The 15,656-nt window shown below is 35.5% G+C and overlaps 1 long non-coding RNA gene across 1 annotated transcript; it reads right to left on the bottom strand.

Annotated features, from left to right (window-relative positions):
* Window positions 1-218: 218 nt before the first annotated feature.
* On the bottom strand, window positions 219-15,440 carry LOC102494961 (uncharacterized). Its single transcript, XR_333509.1, has 3 exons — window positions 15,403-15,440; window positions 1,148-1,283; window positions 219-321 (listed from the first exon to the last, which is right to left on the bottom strand). It is a non-coding gene; the product is annotated as an uncharacterized LOC102494961 (long non-coding RNA).
* Between the last annotated feature and the right edge of the window lie 216 nt (window positions 15,441-15,656).

Below are 15,656 nucleotides of genomic sequence, written 5' to 3' on the forward strand. Positions count from 1 at the left end.
ATTTTTGGTATTCCAGAATGTGAAGTTTGAGCCTCACAGATCCTTTTTTCCCCCTTTTTTGATAACCTAATTCACATTTCACAACCTGAAGTTTCCTTTCATTATGATGATCACAATCTCCAAACCCAGACAACCTTTTACATACATTTAACAATTATTCTTATTTTAGAAATCAAAATAAGTCTAATTAAAATTACAAGAGCCTTACTAACCTTAAGAGCCAAGGTTTCAAAGAAAACCTGTAGTGTGTTTATATTGTCATTTACCATTTATTCCCAATTTTCTGCCTTCACTGGTTAGACAATTAACCAGTATTCAAGTCTGTGGAATACAGAGAAGCATGAAATTTACATAAATAAAATAAATTAACACAGTTAAACAATACAATATTGCCTCCTGACATCTCCATTTTCAGATGTCATCAACAAATAATCAAGATAGCGAGTCGGGGCAGGCATTGTTCCTTAATAATTGCTTAGATTATCATAGATTCACTAATCATTACAATATTATACAGAAATTTGTTTTTAATCCAGGGAACATATTGCTAATGACTGAAACATCTAACAGCATCATCTTTCCTAACAGCAGCAAAATGCCAGGGAATTGATTTTAATTAGGTTTTAGAAAAAGAATTATGTGGAATTCAAATATGTCATTCAATTTATATGTCAAGGAGACTCTCAAAAAGGATTATGTAGTGAGCTGGACTTTGGGGTAGAGGGAGGTCTGTGTTTGGAATCCTGCAATTCATCTTGGGTGATCTCACGGACGTACCGCTCCAGAGCCTCTCTCCCTCTGACCGGTATTTCCCAACAGGTTTCCTTCTCTTTTCCTTCTTCCATAGCAATAGTAGCCACTAAGGCAGATCATTGGGCTGTCTCCAGATCAAGAAAAATGACCACTTTCCAAATCTTCCTTAGTGTAACCAAAGGGGGTTTGGGCTTTAATTTAGTAAGGCAGTACAAATTTTTGAATTAAGAACTTATTTAATGAGGATTTGAATAAACAAAGCCTTCGAAGCAAAGAATAGAAGAGAAACCAAGGAAATGTTACAATTAAAAATGGGCCATTTTTAAGATGGTAAAATGGGGGCAGTGGGAATTACTTATGTCTTGTTCTACTAAAATTCTAACAATCCACATACGTAGTCACATTAGATGACCTTTCAGGAGAGGTCGATAGAAACTTTCTTGTGCGTTCTCTGACCGCTTTTGCTGCACTGAGATGTGTGAGGCAATTCTCTCTGGGCTTCTAGAAAGAATATTTCCTTTGTCAATATTCTGTAAGAGGATGAGTGAAATATGATGTAAATATTTTTTAGCATTATTTGAAAAAAAAATTCTACTCTCATAAATGACACATAGAACCAAAACAAAAAAGCAAACAACAACCTTTAGAAAAATTCTGACTGCTGGGAGGAATCTGTGCTCCCAAATTCCCTGAGGCCCCTTGGAAACATCGACTTCTGAGTGGAAAATCATTGGGAATTCCCTCTGATTTGTAAGTGACTACATTTCCCATCACAGTAAATTTGATTTCTGCTGTAAGATTTAAAAAAAAAAAATCAATGTCCAAATCTGATGTTACCATTTTCAAAAGTTAAATTTCCCTCACATGTTTTTCCTTTTCACTTCCATTTATTTATCCATTTATCCACTCACTCACTCATTTAAGCTTTATTGAACACATACTATCCTACCTACTCTGCTCCCCAGGAGTAGAAGAGTTCTTTCCTGACTTCACATGAAGCCAAAATACTCATACAAGAATCTTGCAACAGGGTAAACACAAACACAGTAGGAGTCCTAAGCTCTAGAAAATGAGTGCCATGTGGTGATAAAAGAATAATGATCATAAGTGCCAATCACTCTATTCCAAACTGTAGCTTACACAGATTAACGGAAAGTCTAAATAGAATGGACTGCTATTTCAATTCACTTAAAGCAGACTCATACAATACACGTTGAAATTGTAATATGATGTGGTACTAGACAGAAATGTTTTCAAGGTACTGGAGACACAAGAAATGAAGCAAGGAACTGGGGGGATGGGAAGCAGATATTGAGGTCATGAAAGTTTCCACAGAGAAAACCCCTGGGCAAGTTTCTAAAAAGATGAGTAGGAATCTACAAGAAAAATATGAAGGAGAAGGTGTTCTGGTTAGACGAAGTAGTAAGAGCAATGGCTCAGAGAAACTGCAGGCATTCTGGATAGGCTCTAGTGGAGGGGTTAGTGTTGGAGGGTGAGAAAATCAGATTATGCAAGGTCTTTTCTACCTTACCAAAGAACACAGATTTTATCCTGCAAGCCAATGATTCTCAAACTTTCTGTTTCAGAATCCCTTTTATTTTAAAAATTACAGAGGACCCCAAAGAGCTTTTTATTATGTGCTATATTTATTGATATTTACCACGTTCAAATTAAAACAGAGAGGGGCCAGCAGATGATGTAATGGTTACCTCACTGGACTCCCACATAGTCAACTGTGGTTCAAGTCCTGGACGGTGGCTTGAAACTCATGCCGTATACATGTGCATGAATGCCCAAAATCCCAAGAGGAGAATGGAGGAGAAGGGATTTTATCATGGCCACCCTCCCAAGGGGTGATCTCTCACTTTCTGTCTATCTCTCCAGTGAGCACATGCACCCTATAGTGAAAATCTCTCTCTCTAAAAAAACTTGAGAAGTGTTCAAAATACATACTTATTAATTTATTTAAAATTATTACAAATCCATTACATGCTAACATAAATATTTTAATAGTAAAATAATTATATTATCTTTTAAAAAGTCAGTGAGAGACCAGCAGTTAGCATAATGGCTATGTCGCTGGACTCCCATGTAGTTGACGGCAGATCGCATCCCAGACCCGGTGGCTTAAAACTCATGCCAGACGCGTGTGCATGCCCAAGATCCCGAGAGGAGAACTGAGGAGAAGGGACTGCAGCATGGCCATCCCCCCGGGGGGTGATTTCTCGCTTTCTGTCTGTCTCTCTCTGTCTGTCTAGTAAGCGCACATGCCCTATAGCAAAAACCTTTCAAAAAAAAATCAGCGAGAAAAATTTAATTTCTAGTTTCTACAAATCTCAATGTCTGGGTTAGGAAAAATAAAGCTTAATTCTTCTGTTTCCGTAGTCAGTTGTGACATCATGGAGCCACTGGAAATTCTACTGTCTGTTCATGAGAGAATGAACATGAAAAGCATAGACAACATTTTTGTGTTACTATAAACTTATTATAAACATCACTTGATATTTTAGATACCCCTGAAAAGATCTTTAGCATCTCCAAAGAGATCCAGTCCACACTTTGGGAATACTAACACTGTTATGGATTGAGATTCAGGGTTTTTGTTGTTATTTTAGAGAGAGATTTTTGCTTTAAGATGTGTGTGCTTGCTGGAGAGACAGAGAGAAACAGAAACAGAAAGCAATAAATTACCCGCCAAGGGAGGATGGCCACAGCGCAAGTCTGTCTCCTCCATTCTTTCCTTGGGAGCTTGGACACTCAAGCAAACACATCTGGCAGGAGTTTTAAGCCGCCGGGTCCAGAACTCAAACTCAGACCACGATCAACAACATGGAAGTTCAGCAACGTAACCATTATTCCATGTATTGATCCCAATATTTAGGTTATTTTTTAATAAGAGCACAAAGTGGCCATGTCTGCATTTTAGAAAATGCCATTTCATGGGCTATAGATATGAAGAAAACAAAGTATAAATATTTTAGAGAATATATCTAAGTTTTACAAATGATACTGAAAATTTTCATGGATCTTAAGCACTGGATTTTTACTACAGAGATTTTATATTTTAGCATTATCAAGACAACACATACCCCTTTAAATATGTTCAATATCTGCCTAGTCCTATAATTAAAATGAAAATAAAAGTAATTCTTAATAACTTTATGCCAACCAACTTAAAATTTATAGAAAATGCACAATTATAGAACAAAAATCACTTATTAAAACTTACACAAAAAGAAAGAGAAATCTGAGCAGTCTGATAAGCAGGACTGATGTTCATCTAAGAAGCCCTAGTAGAGTCCTATTATCTATTCACAGCTGGCAACCATTTGACCAATCAAGTATCTACTCCATGTGACCTATTCCTATTCCTTATCTCATGTTAAAGATTTAAAATATCACTCTGACTTATACCTATTGGATACTTGAATCAAAATTACTTTTTTTGCAAATAAAACTCTAAGCTCAAATAAGTTTACCATTGGGATATACTAAACAATCAAAGAAAAAATAATTCTAAACTTATACAAATTATTCCAGAGAATACTAAAGGAACTATTCTCTAACTCATCCTAAGGATATCTATGGATAGTTCATCCATAATCTTAATATCAAAATATGACAAAGAATATACAAAAAAAAGGTAATTGAAAGACTTCAATCATGAATCCAGATTCAAACTTCTAAAGTGCTAACTGAATATAGAACTATACAAAAAGGAGAATATACAATATACAAAAAGGAGAATACACCATGACTAAGTTAAGTTCATTCAAGTAATGAAAGTATCTTTAATATTGAAAAATCAATTGATATAATCTCCCACATTAATACATTCAGGTTATAAGATCAATATAAGAAAATTAATTATATATTCATATATTAGACACACAATATGGATTAAAATACCATTTTAAAAGGTATGAAAAATATAAGACACGTAGGACTAAAGCTAAGAAAATGTAAAAATTACCCTTTCCTCTTAGGAAAAAAAAAATGTCCCTTTCTTCTTTGGAAGAGGGAAAATAATAAGGCATATTAAGAAACATTAAAGAATGGGGTCAGCAGTTGGCATAATGGCTATGTCACTGTACTCCCATCTAGTCGACTGTGGTTTGAGTCCTGGACCCAGTGGCTTAAACTCACATCCGGTGCATGTGCATGTGTGCTCAAGATCCCAAGAGGAGGATAGAGGAGAAGGGATTGCAGCGTGGCCATCCCCCCGATTTCTTGCTTTCTGTCTCTCTGGTGAATGCATGCACCATATAGCAAAAACCTCTCCAAAACAAAAGAAGTATTAAAGAAGACTTAAGTGAAAGGAGAAACGTGCAATATTCATATCTTGGAATACTAATATTATAAATATAGTAAATCTTCCAAATTCACTAATAGAAGCAAAGCAATTCAAGTCAAAATTCCAGCAGACTTTTGTGAAATTTAACAAACTGATACTGTTTACATGGAGAGTCACAGAAAAAAAGAATAGTCAAAATACTGTAGATGATGGACAAGATGGGAAAGCATGATCTGCCAGTGTCAAGTTATGAAAAGGTAAAGTAATTACTATATTGTTGGGACAGGGATAAGCAAATTGCCCAAAGGAGAACCAAGAAACTTTCCTGTACATTGATGGAGACCTGATTCATGACAGATAGTACTTCAAAGAATCAGAAATAACATTTTTTAAAACAAAATATGTTGGATATCCATAGGGGATCCATACCTCACGGTAACACAAAAATAAATTCTGAGTGTGAACAATAAAACCCTAAAGCTTTTAGAAGGAAAGGTGAGTGAATATATCCTCAGAGTTTGGTAATCATTTCTCAAATAAGAAACCAACAAGTAATAACCCGAGAGAAAAAAAGATTGATATATTTGATCACATTGAAATTTAGATCTTCTCTTCATGAAAAAACACCATAACAAATTAGACAATCTGGAGATAGGAAAACTAAATTGCAAGGCATACCTCAAAGACTAATATCTAGAATATATAAAAAGTTCTGAAAAGTAAGTTATGACAATTCAGCAAAAAAGTAAACAAAAAAGAAATAGAACAGATATTTCACAAAAGAAGAAATCTAAATAGTCAATGAATATATGTACACCTCACATGTACTTTCTCAGACCTTCTTGACCTTAACTATCTTCACAGCATGTGACCACTTGTTCTGGCCTCAGTCATTGCCAAGTCTACCAAGAGGACTCTGATCAACTTCATCCAAACACAACTCAGTGGCCTCTAACCTTAACCTATGCTGAGCATCTCTTACTGCCTTCCACAGGGACCTTTTTTTTTATATATAATTATAACCAGTTATCACCCATACATTTAAACCCCAAAAGTATATGGGAGCCCAGGTTCCATGGATAATCTTTGATGAAGATAGGAGTCAATAAATGATTATCCTTTCTTCTTGATTTGCTTACTTCCCAAAACTATCATGCACAGATTTACATAATACAACTTTTCATACAGTCAGAAGATAGTGCTATGAGATCAAACAATCATTTATACTTGATAACAGATGGCAAGTTGAAAACACACTCCTGGATTAGCCATTTCTCCTTTTCTGCCTCACTTATGAAGCCTAGCCACTCTTTTGGATTAACTCCCCCACCCTCACTAAAGCAATAACATATAATCCTTCACCTCAAGCTCTGCTTTGGGGCAAACTCAGACAAATGCAATACAGAAAGTGGTTCAGTGATGTCTGCAGTCAGTGAGCTACCACAAAGAGATGCCAATATATACTTACCAGATTGCAGAAATTAACAATTTTAACAATAACAATTCTAACAGTACCAAGTGTTAGCAAGAATGTGGGGAAAAAAATTCATACATGGCCAGTAGAAGTGTAAACTGGTGCAATTGCTTTGGAATTTTATTTGGCCTTATCCACTAAAGGTAAATATGTACATGTCTTAACACTGGGCAATTCAACTTCTGGTTATATACCCAAGAGAAACAGCAGATGTATAATGAAGTTAACAAAATTTTCGCTTCATGGCCTATCACTGGCATGAATATCCTTTAAGATCTTGTACCTAATTTGGGGGTTTATCTATGAGAATCTTCCAAATTATAGAAACTGTAGGCTCTAAAAATCCTGAATCTGCTTTTGCTTGGAAAAAAATTGTTCAGGATGTAATCTCAAGAAGTAGTTCCTCATTTGGGAAACACCCCAAATGACTTATCAATTGTTACAAGGCACATGTGTTGGGGAACACTGACCGGGAAAGGGATTATTACCAGAATTTGGCCTTACATAATCATGGTACAAGCTAGGGAAATAAAGGTTCAAAAGGGGGATTTGGAAGGTCAGAAAACAAATCATCAATCATAAAGCCAAACCTGAAAGAGAAGGAAGGGAAAACTCAAGGACTCTGTCTCTCAAAAACTGCTGCCTCAGAGTAGTTGCCATTTCTCTGAGTCCACAACCCAAGGGTATGTCAGTCAACAGGGCCAACAATCAAGAAGAGATGGGCCAAGAGAAGAGTATGGATAAGCTAGACTCCATTGACTGTTACCATGTCTTTGATACCATGAAGACTTTCAGAGAACAATGCTTCTGCGTTATTTCTGCCCCCCAAGCATGATGCATATTCTCCTTTGGATCAACTCTTAACTCAGAACCCGACTGAAACGGGAATTCTTAAAAGTATATTTTCTAGTTGATCTAAATTGGCATGGCATAATGCACACAAATAGGTAAATTGTGGCATAAGTTTACCATAAAATACGAGATGGCAGTACTAGTGAAAAAGTTCAGCTCTCCATGCCACAGGAACGAATTTTACAAACTTCATATTAACAGAAAGTAAGACACAATAAGTTTCATTCGAATGAGAAGTTATAGTTTGTGATTCCTTTTATATAAGGTTTAAAAATAAGCTAATCCACATTGATTACAAATGCACAGATAGCTGATGAAACTAAAGCGAAAAGCAAGGAAGCAGTTACCCTGAAAGTCAGAGTAGTGATTACTCTATGGGGAAGAGAGAGGTTGTGACCTAGAAGGATTCTACTAAATATGGCATTATTCTATTGCACTTTTTATCATGGTGCCTGTTACATAGCTTTTGCTTTGTAATCATTAATTTTGCATTTCTATTTTGAGTACTTTTCTGCTTACATATTTCACAAGATTAAAAATGAAATAATAGTTAATAAACTGATTTCTGTTGGTTTTCTCGCTCATTGTTTATAGGACTGGGCAACCATATATAACACTGATTCCTGGAGGTATGTGAAGGGAAGAGAGAGAACACTTCCTTGTAGGTTTAATGGGGCCTTACTCATAGGTCTACTTCAGCAACTATGCTGGATTCCAGGAAGAGCACTATGCCTAGATTTGTAAAGTTATAAATAATGTTTGACTAGTAACTAAACTGACCTTCAAAACCTGACAGCAGTTAATACGTTTCTTGCAAAAATATTAAGAATTGAAGAAGTTAAAATAATGCACATATATGAATAAAGAGAAAATAACAGATCTGATGTTTTTCTCATAGTATGAGGTTTTTTGCAGACTTAATATAAGTTAAAATCAATGATAATCAGCCCAAATTGTTGACATTATTATCAAAAAGTTAATTAATGAGCATTTAAATTCACCATTGTTTACAATAAAGCCCTAATAATGTATTGTATCAGAATATATCCATCTTCTGTAACAGTCTCTGAAATTAACCCTATTTACTTTTAACTTTAAGATTTTACTTTTTTCAAGAAGTAGGCATAAATGTTATTTCAGAGTTAGAATACTAAAAGAATTTTCTTTTATTTATAAGATAAAAATACAAAACATTTTAATAGCTCAAAGGTAAAACATCTAATTTAACAAGAAAGTAGTCTTCAATGAAAAAAATATATGCTTTTCAATGGAAAAAATACTGATTTAAATTCCATTCATTTGGCTTCCAATAGTACCACGTGAAGTGAAAAAGCAATATTAACTTGAGTAGAGAATATGCTAGTTTTATCACATCTGATGTTTAAGCTATAATTCCTGTGCTTTGATTTTTCCTCCCCCGGGTCCCTTTTTTTTTTTTTTTTTTTTTTAGGTTTTTACCATAAGCTTGCCAGAAAGAGACAGAAAAAAGGGAAAGTGAAAAACCACCCCCGAAGGCGGATGGCCACACCACAATATCTTCTCCATTCTTCTTCTGGGATCATAGGCATGCACCCAGTATTATTTTCAAGCCACAAGATCCAGAACTTGAACTGTAGTCAGTCATGGGGGAGTCTTGTGCCTTAACCACTATGCCACCTGCTGGCCCCACAAGCAATTTATAAAATCCATATAAGGATGTAAGAGACTATAAATCTTCTATTAAAAAAAATTAATGAAAAGGATGAGTTTATTTTGGTGCAAAATAAGTAAAATCAATGGATAGTTTTTTCATAATATACATTTTTTATAAACGTTTAAGAACCCTAATACAGGAGACACTATAACAAAGCTCTTTGTAGGTTTAAGAAGAGAGAAGAAAGACTTAGCTCAATGCTGAGAGTCTTACTTACCAATGTCTCTAGAATAATTTTTCTCAATATTTGCCCTTCCAATGTATGTTATGTTTTAGTGACACCAGCATATCTGTGCTTAATTAACATATATCCAAGTAGCCCAATCCATTTTTCTACAATTCCTAAATACAACCATAATAAATACATGCATACATACATACATTCATAAGTAAATAAAACCATCAGGGAAGACAGCAGATATGTATGTGAACAGATAATTCAGTGTAGCAATCCAAATGAACTACAAAATATGCTAAAAAGATACTGAAATTGATGAATAGTAAGGCTACTCTCTTAATAAGAGACATTACTGAGCAAGAATCAGACTGGCATACATATGCAAAATCAATAACATCTACTTTAGGTTGGATATGGGGAAAAAGACAAGGTATACATTACTGGTTGGAATAAACTGTTTCGGTCAAATGAAGGAATAAATGAGATCAAAGAAAACCTTGGTCAATTTTAAACTTTGTCAACCTAGATCCAACCATAGAGTCCTAAAAAAAGATGAGGCATAATCCCTATATTTATGGCAGTCTCAGGCAAAAGCAGAACCTGGACAGCCTCTCTCAAATTATCAGACAGAATAGAGATGCCATAGTCTTGTGATGGTAGATTTCTCTGAAGTAAATTACCTGTGAGTATGTCAGTGGTACACAGAAAATTAAGGGTGTTAGAGTCCAAGAGCCCTAAATTTAGCCACTCATTCACTGCTCAATTTGGAATGTTTTTTTAACCTCTGTGGATCTTAGTTTCTTCATCTATGAAATATTCTAGTCCTCATTGGGCTATTGTGTCTGTTACTAGACAGATATGGCACACTGTGGGTGTTCTATAGATCCCCGGTCTATCCTGAGGTCAAGGGTGCTGACCCCTTTTTATTATATCTAGGCGGCAATTAGGGCTCTTAGCCCTTGAATGAAGAACTAAGGTTCTTTTGGGCCATTTCTGATCCTAATCATAACGAAGTAAATCTCTTCTTTCAATGATACACATGGATAACTAACAGTGATTCATGTTAAAGTAGACTGCATATCTCATCTTCTCTCTAAGACCTGTACAGTATCCTGTCTTTTACACTGACCATTTTCCTCCAGAACAGAGACGATTCAATCCCTACCAATTCAGTAAATTTAACCACCCTTGACTTTCAATAATAAACCTAAAAATAATTGATCTATAATTTCTGTTTAAATGATCTGACATAGCCAGGCTACTTTTAAATGACAGCAAATGGGATTTTTTAATGGAAATATTGATAGGCCCTTAAGTGTATTGGGGAGTCGAGGACAATGACAATGATATTACACTAATAAACCTAATGCCACGGAGATTGTCTTTTTAAAAAATGTGTCTTTTCTTTATCACAGCATAATACCTAGCTTGACAACAGAAATGTCAACAGTTAGGGCTCTATTCTTCCAACCGTCATGCTCTATTAATGCTGTTTTTCAGTGGGATTTACTTTGTCAAGGAAGGAAGGACCAAAGAGGAAAGTCTATGGTCTTCCTAGTCACTAAATCCCTCTTCTCACTGATGCAAAAATGACTAACTACTCCCAATGCCACAGAAAGAATGAGAGTTGAAAATGGGCCAAAATCATCCAGGGAACAGGAGAAAAATGCTAGCCTTGTATAAGCAAATTCATGCTTAGACAAGAAGGAAAAGAACACAGAGTAGGAGATATGAATTCCAAGGGATGCTCCCTCCTCTATGTTTGTGCTCTTTCAGTTGGAGGGAAACGTGGAGAGAAACCACTATGCACATATGATTGGGTGCTATTAGCTGAGACTAAGGATAATGTTTTAACTGAGTGTCAAAGGAGCCCATTCAGCTTAACACCTTTAATCCAAATAAGAGGAGGAGAATAAACAACTCAGCTTGTCAGGACACCTCAGGATATAAAATAAGGTTAAGGAGGGGGTAAAAGAATTTCAAGTCAGGACTGTTCATTGTATTCAGGAGGTTTTTAAGAGTAGTAAGATGGCAGGAAGCAGGCACAATGGAGCTTTGTTTATCTTGGATTGGATTGTGAAACTTGGATGCAGAAGACATTTAGGGTTATCCTTTGCATTTAGAGAAGTAATAATCTAGTACATTTTGATAGGGAATAAACAGATAAATACATTCTAATCAAGGGTTCAACACTTGGAAACCTTGAAACTGTAAATCTCTGGGTCAAAGAAACTTCTGTACTATCTGTCCAGGTATCTAGTATTTGGACTACATTTGTGCATGCTCTCTTTTCCTATCTTCACAAAAATTCCCTGAGATAAGCACAGTAGGCCCTATCCTCTCAATGTTCCACATAATGACACTGAGGGTCATGGAGGGTAGGGACTTCACCAGAATAATACAAGAAAGTACTGAGGTGAGCAGATGGCGTAGTAGAAACATTGTTGAACCTCCACATGGTCAACAGCAGTTTGAGTCCTGGACCTGGTGGCTTGAAACACACTGAGTGTGTATGTGTGCATGCATGCCCAAGTTTCCAGGAGGAGAATGGAAGAGAAGGGATTGCACTGTGGCCATTCCTCCAGAGGATGATTTCTCACTTTCCCACTCACTATCTGTCTGTTTCTCTCTCTCCAGGGAGCGCACACACACTCTAAGACAAAAACCTCTAAAAATAATAATAATATTTTTAAAAGAAGAGGGTATTTCCTGTGGCAGTCTGTTGTCACACTCGAAACATTGCATTGCAAAAAGTTTTTAAAAATTATTTAGCAATAAACATCCCTGATGCCATATCAGAAAACTGTGAGTTTAAGCCACCGGGTTTGGGACTCGAACCACAGTCAACTACATGGTAGTCCAGCGACATAGTCATTGCGTTAACTGCTGGCCCCTATAATAGACTATTTTTAAGAGTAGTTTTGGGTTCATAAAAAATTGTGCAGAAAGAACAGAGTTATATAGTCCCTAACTCTTCACATCTCATACCAGAGGGATATATTTGTTAAAAATGATGATCTTGCACTGATACTTTAGCATCATTCAAAGTCCATCATTTACTGTAGGGTTCACTTTCAGTGTTGTACATCCTGTGGGTTTGGAGACATATGTTGAAATGTATCCACTGCTATAATATCATAGAGAATAGGTTCACTGCCCTAAAAATATTCTCTGCCTATTAATATCTCCATCCCCCACTACCTCTAAACCCTGAAAACCACTCATCTTTTTATTGTCTTCATGGTTTTGCCTTTTCCAGAATGTCATATAGTTGGAATTACACAGAATGTAGCCTTTTCAGATTAGCTTCTTTCATTTAGTATTGTAATATCCTCTTTAGGTTTCTTCATATCTTTTCATGGCTTTCTAGCTTATTTCTTTTTAGTTGCCCAGTAATATTTCATTGTTTGGGGACCGGCAGGTGGCATGGTGGTTAAGGCGCTGGACACTCCCACATAGCCAATCATGGTTCAAGTCCTGGACCTGGTGGCTTGCTTCCCCACTTTCCTCTTTCTCTCTGTGTGTCTCTCTCTGGTCAAATTAAAATAAATGAATGAATGAACAAAATAATTCTAAAAAAAATTTCTTTGTTTGAATGTACCACAATTTGTTGATTATCCACTCATTACTGATGAACACCTTAATTGCTTCCAAGTTTTAGCAATTATGAACAAAGCTCTTATAAACATCCATGTGCTAGTTTTCATGTGGCCCATAAGTTTTAAACTCCTTTGAATAAATATAAAAGAGTACAATCCCCAGATCATATGGTAACAGTGCATTTAATTTTATAAAGAAAATGCAAAACTGTCTTCTAAAGTGGCTGTATGATTTTGTATTCTCCTTGCAAAATGGCACTGAAAGTTCCGGTTGCTCCATGTTCTCATCAGCATTTGGTATTGTCAGTATTTTGGATTTTCGCTTTTAAAAAGTATGTAGCATCATTTCATTATTGTTTTAACTTGTAATTGCTTAGTAACATACAATGTTGAACACTGAATAGAACTTTTTAGTTTTATAAAGAGTACCTATAAAAATTCTATAGGAAATGTAACAGTGATGGCTGATTGTTAAATAATGTGGAGAGTAGGGAAGCTGATATCCTATGCAGTCAAAAGTCTATACGTAACTTTAGACTCTCCTAAAACTTAATTACCAATAGCCAACTGTCAACTGGAAGACATGCTGATAATACAAACAATTAACATACATCTTATATATTTTATGTATTATTTATTATGTGCTTACAAAAAGTAAGATGGATTAAAAATATTAAGAAAGTCACAAGGAAGAAAAAGTGAATTTACAATACCATACTGTATTTCCAGTACAGCACATTTCAATATATTTATTGAAAAAAAAAAACTGCATATATGTGGGTCCACACAGTTCAATATCAGCTTGTTCAAGGATAAGTTGTGTATTTCTTTAGCAATAATAAAACAAATAGAATTATTGAGAGAAATTAGAAAAAAATAATCAGTAATGTATACCATATTCTGGAATTGAAAAGACTCAATATTGAAAAAGTATCAGTTCTCTCAAAACTGATCTATAGTCATTGCAACTTAAAAAAAATTCCTAATATTTTATACATTATTGTGTATAACTCTGTAAGATTATTCTGACAGATAGATAGATAGATAGATAGATAGATAGATGCATAAAGACTAAGAACAGGGACCAGCAGATGGCATAATGGTTGCATCGCTAGACTCCCACTTGGTCAAATATGGTTAGAGTCCCAGATCTGCTGGCTTAAAACTTGCTGGGCACATGTGTGTACATGCCCAAAATCCCTGGAGGAGAGTGGAGGAGAAAAGATTGCAGCATGGCTATTCCTCTTGGAGGGTGATTTCTCACTTTCTGCCTCTCTGTCTCTGTCTCTTCAGTGAGCATATATGCCCTATAGCAAAAATATATCTAAAACAAAAAAGATTAAGAATAGTGAAAAGAATCTTGAAAGATTAAAAAACTGAAGGGTTTATACCAATATATTAAAATGTATTACTAAACTATAGCTATCAAGAATTGTGATATTGGCCCAAAGATACATGAATGGATCAGTGGAACTCACAATAATGAGTCCAGGAACAAAATCACACGTGTGGTCATTTAATTGGACAAAGATTGTATTGAATGCAATGAGAAAAAAATTGTGTAAATATTATTAGGCCAATTTTATGGCCATATTAGAAAAAAAATTGACCATGACCTTACACGCTACATGAAAAATCAATTCCAGGTAGATGGTAGAATTAAACATAAAAGTAAAAACATATATCTTCTAGAAGAAAATATAGATTACCTTAGGAAGACAAATATATTTTATAAAGTACATAAAATACTAATCATAAAAGATAAAATTAATAAATCAGACTACTTTAAAAGAAAGAATGTTTATCAAAAAATAACATTTTAAAGAGACAAGTCACAGAGTGGAAGTATTTGCAATATATACTTGATAGATAACTTGTATTATATTACATAACTAACTCCTACAAGTTGATTTTTTAAAAAGCCATCATAAAGACAATAGGCAAAAGAATAAAACAAACACCGCACTAAGAATGCCAAACAGGCCAGTAAACATATTAAAAAATGTCAGCATCATTACTGATCAGGGAAAGGAGATTCAAAATGTAATGACAAAGTGTGAAAATGTAAATGATGACTATATCAGGTTAGCCCTGTTGCCTAATAGCTACAGGAGACAGATCCCACATGGCCAGTCACAAAGTTCAAGTCCCTATAGGTTTGAAAAACATGCTGGGACCAGAAGTTAGCATTAATGGCTATGTGGCTGAACTCCCATGTAGTTGACCACGGTTCGAGTCCCAGACCCGGTGGCTTAAACTCATGCCAGGCACATGTGCATGCATGCCCAAGGTCTCAAGAGGAGAATGGAGGAGAAGGGATTGCGGCGTGGCCATCCCACCGGGGGGTGATTTCTCACTTTCTGTCTCTCTGTCTCTCTCTGTCTCTCTGGCAAGTGCATGCACCCCATAGCAAAAAAAACTCTCAAAAAAAAAAAAAAGAAAGAAAGAAAGAAAGAAAGAAAAGATAAGAAAAACATACTAAGTGAGTGTGCATCAGTTTTCCAAATCCCAACACGATGGAGAAAAGGAGAAGGGAAATTGCAGAATGACCATACCCACCTAAATAGAGAGTGTTTTCTTCCTCTCCTTCTTCCTATCTCTTTCTGATGAATCTGGCAATTAAAAAATAAATGAAGTAAAAGATCACTATACAAAGTATTATTTAAAATTTGGGACAAGAATGTTCATCAACGTGGCCATCCTCTCTGGGTTGGGGGGGGGTGATTTCTCACTTCCTGTCTCTCTGTATCTCTCTGTTTCTGGTGAGCCCCCCCGCCCTATAGCAAAAACCCCTCCAAAAAAAAAAAAAAAAG

The sequence above is a fragment of the Tupaia chinensis genome, unplaced genomic scaffold, assembly GCF_000334495.1.
Source record: "Tupaia chinensis unplaced genomic scaffold, TupChi_1.0 Scaffold000062_1, whole genome shotgun sequence".
NCBI classification, from domain to species: domain Eukaryota; kingdom Metazoa; phylum Chordata; class Mammalia; order Scandentia; family Tupaiidae; genus Tupaia; species Tupaia belangeri.